At 37.4% G+C, this 8,205-nt stretch overlaps 1 long non-coding RNA gene across 1 annotated transcript in view; it reads left to right on the top strand.

Annotated features, from left to right (window-relative positions):
• The first annotated feature begins 214 nt into the window (after positions 1–214).
• The window catches only part of LOC129784810 (uncharacterized), a 61,606-nt gene continuing 53,615 nt past the window's right edge, over positions 215–8,205 (top strand). Inside the window, exon 1 of the long non-coding RNA XR_008747911.1 lies at positions 215–595. This is a non-coding gene — a long non-coding RNA (uncharacterized LOC129784810). The remainder of the gene's footprint in view (positions 596–8,205) is intronic.

The following is an 8,205-nucleotide window of genomic DNA, read 5'->3' as shown; positions in this document are numbered from 1 at the left end:
GTATAAAAAAGAAAATGAGTGTTCATGTATTCTGTTAGCTTCAAATGTAACGGTATTTTCTGTGTGGTGATAGCGTTCAGGAGAAATAGCATAATAAGTCGGGTGCTGTTAATTCAGAGGTGCTGCAAGTTATCTACAGAGGTACCATTCTCCACATGTATTCTGAGCACTTCTGAGGGCTTGTATCGCCCCTTGCAGCTGGTAGGACTTTTGCAGTGTGCACACAGTGACTACTACTCTTGTCTGTGGGCAGCAGCAGAAATTCTGTGGGTTTTATCCAGTTTCCCCATCTGATCATAGCCTAATCCTCTCCTGTGTCATCACCTCACAAGTCCAGCATGAAGGGGTTAAGGCTTTTTAGCAGGGTATATGTTAGTGTTTTTCTTGGATTTAACTGAAAAATTTCTCATGCAAATCATAAATGTGAAACCTTTCTAGATTTGCCCTTTTGCTATCTAAGTGTCCAGCTGGGTTTGGTTTTACTTTGTGCAGCTGTCGATACTTCCAAAGTTTAGGGAAGTGTAACAGCTTGGAGATCTGTGTCTAAAAAGTTTATACTGAGTGTACCCCTCCTTGAAGATTTATCACAACACTAGTAATAACTTTTTATATTTGTCCTTCAACGAGTACATCTTCAGCTTTTATTATTTTTTATATATTGCTTAGTAAACTTTTAACTTTTATTTGCAGATTAATCCCACCTGTATTTTTAGTTTTCTTCTTAATCTTGTCCTACACTTTATTTTCATCTTCAACACTGTTTCTTGTAATGTCATATGTAGTTTCAGTCTCTTATAACTTCTGAATAACCACTTTATGGTGACATGTCTCATAACATGCTGTGTTAAGTAAATATGATGGTTTTTGTTGATTAAGGTATACAGTTCTTAAGGGCATCTGTTCAGGGATGCATATATAATTTCTTTCACTATAATGTTTTATTTAGACCTTTTCTGAGACACCTGTATTAAATTTTCTTTACCTTTCTGCACAGTCAGTGTCTCTCGGCTGCTTTTCTGAGGGCTTTAATTATCATGCTGTTTCTAAGACAATTACATAATTAAGTGGTTTTCATTTTCATTCTGAATTTGGTAATTATAACTAAAACACTGAAAAGTGCATTAGCTGCAATGTGAAGAGACTCAATTATTAAAATAAAAGAAAAAAAAGAAATTAAAAGAAAATTAAAAGAAGAGAAACACAGTTGAGAAGATTCTACTAATAACCCATAAATTAAATTAAAATTAAAAAGAAATATGGAGAGTTGAACTTACTGGACCCCTTCAGTATGTTGCTTTAAATTACAAACTTGAAGAATAATAAGAATAGAGTGCTGGAAGGACAGTGTTTCATTGTTTCGTAATTTTCTGTGTTTCATATTTTTTTAAGAAAAGACTCTTATTTGCTCTCCCTAGTTCTGGCACTGCCCCAATCATGTGTGTACTTCTGTACATGAATACTTTTCCTTTTTTATTGAAACAGATGGCATATCTTCACTTTGAAGACCCAGGCAAGGGGGGCATAGGAAATATGATAGGATTAAAATTATTTTGAAACAAGATAACATCTTTGTCATATCCTATTTCCCACACACCTGTTAGTCTTTCAAGCAAGCAGTGACAGTGAACACTCAGAAACAGGGAGCATGTTTTGGTTGTGGTGTTCTGAAACCCCTGCTCTGTTCTTTGAGTCATCTTAGGTATTCAGTTCCTATGACTACCTGTTTCTCAAAAACAGAAGTCTTAAAAGTTAGCAGCTGAGCTCCACTGAGCTCAGCAGCAATACTATCAACCACAAAGGGAGCAGATTAGGCATTTGTTCCAGCTGTATTAGAAAACCTTTCCCCTAAATCCGCCAAAGTCACCTGAGGCTCAGTGCTTTTAAAAATCAGGTCATTTCTTAAAGCATATAAACATGAGTTCAGAAGCCTGATTTTCAGCCTTTTGTTGTGCAAACATTAGACAAGCTTAATTTCTTCAGAAATACTACAAAGTCAGGGTTTCTAGAATTTAGAACATGTATATGTGCTCCAGGGAAGATTTGGAATGCTATAAGTAAAACGCATATGAGTAAAATATTTCTGGCCTCTGTCATACACATATGTATGAAACATTATCCACGCGACTGTGCAGTGCAGGACATGTGATTGGAATGGTAGTGACGTCTCTGGAAGTCCAGGTGAAAAAATGGCTTGAAGCAGTTAGGGGTCCTGATTCAGTCAGAAGTTTCACATATGGTTATGCTGCCAACATCAGTGGATGTTTAGGCAAGCATTTATGCTGTTTGATGAATTTTCACTTGGTCCTACAGAAATGTCTGTTCAAATGCATGTTTGAGATACTTAACGTTTCTATCAGAGCAGTGGCTGTGAACGTTTTGAATTTTAACATCTATTTTAACACTTACTAAATGAATACAAGAGTTACATAAAATGTACAAGAGATGTTTCTTTGGGGCCTCAGTCCTAACCTACTACTGGTAAAACAGATTTCCCAGAGCATGTGGAATTCTGTATTTGTGTCAGAATGCTTGTGGATCTATCGTCAAACTTGATCACTGGAAACCTGGACAGGCGATTGTCCTCTTTACTCATGTGAACGTTAGCCATAGAATTGTTTGGCTTCAGAACATGTTTGGAAATATATTTTAAGAATGTAGTGCTTCTAAAGCTATAATTCACATCCAGATTTATGATAATACAAATGCAGAATGAAGAGCAAAGCCTGCAATTTAGCATTTAAGTCAGTCTCCGAGTTACACTGAAAAACAGAGTGAAACCTATGCTGGCAGGCATGAGTGCCTAGCTTTTTAAGTCATCAAGTTACCAAAGAAAGGATTAAATGGCTTGGGGTCTAATTTAGTAAAACAAGTTTTCCCTGAGGTTTGCAGGGACCTTCTTGGTGAATACTGGGGTTTTTTTCTGAGAGACAAAGCATCAGAAATTTTAGCTGGTGGAATGAAATCTGCTCAGTCCAGAGCTGTGCATCTCTAACTCCAAGTCACATGGCTTTGGTATGTGGCCCATAGCTAATCTCTGTATTCTGTTAAACAGCAAAACTGGTTGTGTTTTCAGTTATGAGTTTGGTGAGCAGGCTACATGACAATCCATGAGGAACTTGAAAAGATTGATGATTGTCCTTTGGCTCCAAAACTTGGGGAGCTGGTTTGAAGGACTAAGGTCTTATGTGATTTTTTAGGGCCTTAACCACGCGTGTCAGGCTAAATTTCATATCAGAAATGTTATAACCACAATCAAACGTTCCTCTAGTTTTCCCATAGCCACATTTTACAGTTGTGTCATAGTTCTTTCTGGTAAACCATGCTTCAAATATCATATTTTTATTCAACTTTCACAAGCCCGTGTTTGCCACTCAGCTTTCAGCGAGCAGTGCCAAGGTGTCAGTACCAATTCGTAACTGAGAAGGCAGAAGATCCCACAGACACATTAAGATTCATTATTGATCAGGACTTTGTCTCCACAAACTGAGGTTATTATTTTCACTGGAGTCAGGAGTCATGCTGCTTTGATGAGGAAGTAGCTTGGACCTTATCCAGCTATTGATATTTCTAAAGTGATGATCTGGCTGTAAATCTGGCCGCAACGATGCATTGCTTCACCACACAGATCTTATTACATGTGCCTGCCATTAGTAATGCTTCTGACTTTGACTTTTGAATGCCTTGAAAACAGAGCCTGGTGGTTTTAGTTTTAATAGGTTTTGTGTGTAGGGCTGTTCATCCTTTTACTCTTGTATAGTGTTGCCAGTGGATTGCTTGCTATTCACAATCATGTAAGAAAGTTGCTGTGTGTGCAAAATGTGCTGCTTGGGAGAATTGTGCAGTACTGGACTACTTTTGTAAAAAAAGGTAAGCTGCACTGGTTTTCACCACAAAACTTCAGAATTCAATATTAAGATCAAAATGACATGTCTTCTTAAAATTATGATTTTTCATATTCATAAATATCTCTGTATGAATCACTCAACAGTATTATGGGCTACTAAGAATATTTACTGCAGCTTGGAGGATTCCAGAGTCAGTGGTCCAAAGTTACTTTTTTCTTTGTTAGAGTTTGCATGAGTTGATGGAAATGTCACCAGGCTACAAAATGAGTAATAAAACCTGGGTTTGGTCTCATGTTTTTGGCTGCTGACAAGTGTGCCTCCCTCAGCTCTCACTGCGTGAAGCACCTATAGCACTGCAGGAGTACCCGTGTTCCAGCAGAGCTCTGGCAGAGCAGCCACTGCAAATCTACTCCTGCACTGTGAGGCTGAAATGCAACCCAAGCAAGGCCAAGGTGGTGTTGGTTAGAGAATGAGATGGTATGAAAGCCATCTTTGTTATGTGTATGCACACGCATCAAGTCAGTGCTCTTGTCTGACTGCTGAGTCAGCCTACATAGTTAGATGCAAGGTGATACTGCTTTCACACCACTGGTCAATATTTCAAGTAAAAGCTTAAAAGCTTGATGTCTGTACTGTTTGTCTCTTCAGGTGAGATCCTCACCAAATTTAGCTACCTGCTTTATGGTGGCCTGTTCTAGGTCACAGCCATCTCATTTCAGTGCACACATCCAAGTGTACTACTGTAGGTAATGATGTCTACTGATGTAGGCATTATTATTAATAGTTTGGATCCCATATTCCAAACTAGTGCAAAATATGACTGCCTTCCTCTTTGTATGCTACTTTATCAGGAGTACTTTTTTTTTGATTCTTACGAATCTATTTGTGATGAACAAGCCTATTCAAGGGCTTGATCTTCAAGCTCATTAGTAAAAATAGAAGCACATGTGATTCTAATACTAATTCTGTCTGAACCGTTGTCCAACTTAGCTGGCTTTACATGGACTTTGTCAAAGCCTGATATTGGAAAAAGTCTTTTTGATGTCCCATTAATTCCAGTTGGGATATATGTGACAATAGGAAAGAGATATTTATTAATATTTTATTTAAAGGTATACCCAGGCTTTGTGCTATGCATTTCAATGTCAAGATTTTTGTGTATTTTTTGTTGGTCTGCATGTTTTGGTGGTAATAATAGTAGCCCGGCATGCCTTTTGCCATTTGGCCTGTGCTCACACATATTTCATAAGTCAACTAGCAGAGTCATCACTGTAATTGTAGTAATTTTTGCTTTTTTATTTTATTTGGCATAAGGAACAAAAGACCTAAGCATATTTCTAGCTTTATATACCTTCTTAAATACTTCTTATGCATAGTATGGATTCAATAAACGCTTTGGCCTGGTTGAAAGGTTTTTCTCATTTGTTTTTCTTTCCTAATTTTAAATGAAGGTAAATTAATCCAATTTTAAACTGTCCAGTAGAAATATTTATTAACCATTATTTGGGTGAGTAAGAGTCCACCCACTTTGGCTTGATTTTTATGTAAAAGTACTGAAATATTCTTTAAATGAAGCCTGAGCAAACTAAATTATAGCAGTGCTTTGCTTCCCTGAGTCTTGCACTTCACCCGCTGCAAAAATTAGAGTATGGAAAAAATAAAAATGTAATACCAATTAAGTAAAACTAGCACAATGCAAAAGAAGATAATTGCATTGCTCAGCTTTCACAAGGCCAACATAAGAAAATGAAGTGACTCATCTTCCTTCACATGCACAGCTTGCTCAAACATACAGACATTATTATTTATTTGTATGGTTTTGATTCTTTAGCCAAATGTCGCTACTTTATAATGTGGTTTAACCACTTAGGGATTTTGTTCAAAGTGTTCATTTGTACCTTTATCATTGAACCACATAAAAGTGTTCTAGCCTTCAGTGTAATGAAGTTGCATGCAAGTGTTACATATCATTAAATCTTACTTTGTATGAGTACATTAGTTCAAAGATAACTCTTCTGCAAAGATAAGATACAATATGCAGTGAACAAGGGCTGCTTTCTAGTGAAGGCATGTTCCTTATCAAACCAGTGTGTCAAGTAAGGGTATGCTCAAGACATAAACAACAAGAAATCTTCATATAACTTTGTAATTTTGACTTTGGAGGTAAGCAGACAATTGACTTAGATCATTTCTTAAAAGAAAGTGACTAAGATTTATAAGTCAGTTGTGGTTTTGAGAGTTTTACCTATGATCTTATGAACAAAATGTATAAAAATCTGCAATACATAAAAATTCTGGAAAGGAAGAACAGTGGTTTAAAACTTTTGAATTATCATTGCCATTGATTTTAAAATTCCGACAATATGTAATACTCCCATTAGGTGGAGAGTCTGAAATAAGGAAGAAAGATTTTCTGGGTTGGAGATGTAAATATACTTTTGTAGAGAGTTTTTATGCAATGTTCAAGCTGAACAAAGTGTAACAGTTTTGCCTCATAGAATTTAATGTAAAGGTTAAGGCTGAGCAAATGGTATTCATGCTAATTTCACTTTTTCTTTTCTGGCTGAGAGTCATTCCTGGGTTTTGGGCAGTGTGTTAGTGGTTCATGTTTGCTGAAGTTACTTGAATGAATTTGAATATGCAGCCAGTGAGTTATTTACAAACTGTTTGCGTTGACTGTGCACCCTGCTCTATTAAATATTTGCTTTGGTTCATTCTATTGAATCTAATTAATCAGTGTCAGTACCAATATGTGCAATGTCTACAACTGCAAATGAGAGGAACCCTTTTGCTTCTCTGACTGGCATCAGGAGGTGCTTTGGCAAATCATATTGCACTGACACACTTCAGCATCTTTTTCTTTGTTGAAACAAAAATGAGGAAAAAAGGTAAACCTAGTACAAACAGATCTTTTTGTGATGTTAGTAGCAAACCCAGAAAGCTACTGTCAAAATAAGAAACTTTCTGAGCTGTATGAAAGTCAAACCATTCAAGATAGTATGACTACAGAGTGAAAGTAACTGTAAACAAAAAATTGCTGACTGGTGTCATTTTCTTGTCAGTCTTGGCAAGTATCTACTCATAGGCAAGCATCATAAGTAGTGACCCACTTCCTAGAACTGATTTTCCCTTTTTTTTTTTACAAATCTTTTGAAAGATTAGTTCAAAGGGAATAAAAAGGGTGACACTATGGTTGAACTTTCTGTAATCTAACTTGACTGAGGAAATGTGGCTGTTCCATCTGAGTTCCTTCCCCAGTTAAAGAGGGAAAATAAGCACTGTCAGAAACCAGTTCAGCTGGTGCAATAATGGGTCTGTATGGTAGGTCTGTTGAGGCTATATATTTCTTCCTTTAAACTAGAGATGCAAGAAGAGCTTACTTAAATGTAGGTCCTCAAGTTACATGAGATGGAGCCAATGCCAAAAGGCATGGGGAAACTGGCATGAGTTCAGCCAAGACCCACTGCTGCAGTCCAGGGCTGGAGCACCTGCCCTGTGGGGAGAGGCTGAGGAGCCAGAGCTGGCTCAGCCTGGAGCAGAGGTGGCTTTGCAGTGGCTTATGAGGCAGCCATCAAGAAGGTGAGGCCAGGCTCTTCACAATGAGGCAACATCAATAGGTTGAAACAAGAGCAGCTGAGACAGAATACAAGGGAAAACTTCACTATGAGAGTAGTGAAGTAGCCCCTTCCAGTCTGAATTGTGATCCTGTTTTACTGGAAAGTCTGACTTTCCAGGCTGAATCTAATGTTGGGTGAGTTGTTGGATCTCCACTGGTGCCTTCTGTCTCATTAAGTCATTAAAATGCTAAAAAATGAAGTCACATTGCTTCTATAAGAACCTTTTAAGACAGTTCACTGTTGGAAGATACCCCATAGTATCCACTCTGGTTGAGAGTTGTTTATTGTAAGCTCCTTTCACATCATTACAAAGGTGTGACGTTACAGTGTTCCCTCGTTTTCTCTTTATTTGGCGTATTTAAGATAACACTTGAACTATATTTCACTGTGAGTTTTATGAGCTTCTTAATACAAATGCTGAGCTTTTACCTGATCTTTTTTTAGTCCTTGCACCTGTAGTATCTTTATTCTCTCAAGGGCCAGCTGATGTAGCTCTTTGAACGTATGTATCTTGACATGTCTTTTTGTTCTCTGCTTCTCTGTCTCTCAGAGTTGCTCTATTAATATCTTTTCAGTATTGCTAAGGTAATAAGTTTACCAGCCCTGAAGTAGACCACAAATAAAGCAAAGCTCTTGTGTCCCTTATGTATCCTATTCCCCTTAAAACATTCCTAATTCTCCATCCAAAAGTCTTTCTTTCTCACAGTACAGAACTCATCCCATCGTTGATAAAAAAAAAATAA

Source organism: Falco peregrinus, chromosome 6, assembly GCF_023634155.1.
Source record: "Falco peregrinus isolate bFalPer1 chromosome 6, bFalPer1.pri, whole genome shotgun sequence".
In the NCBI taxonomy this organism is placed as follows: Eukaryota; Metazoa; Chordata; class Aves; order Falconiformes; family Falconidae; genus Falco; species Falco peregrinus.
The sequence above is the reverse complement of the archived record's forward strand: the minus strand, read 5'-3'. Positions and strand labels throughout refer to the sequence as shown.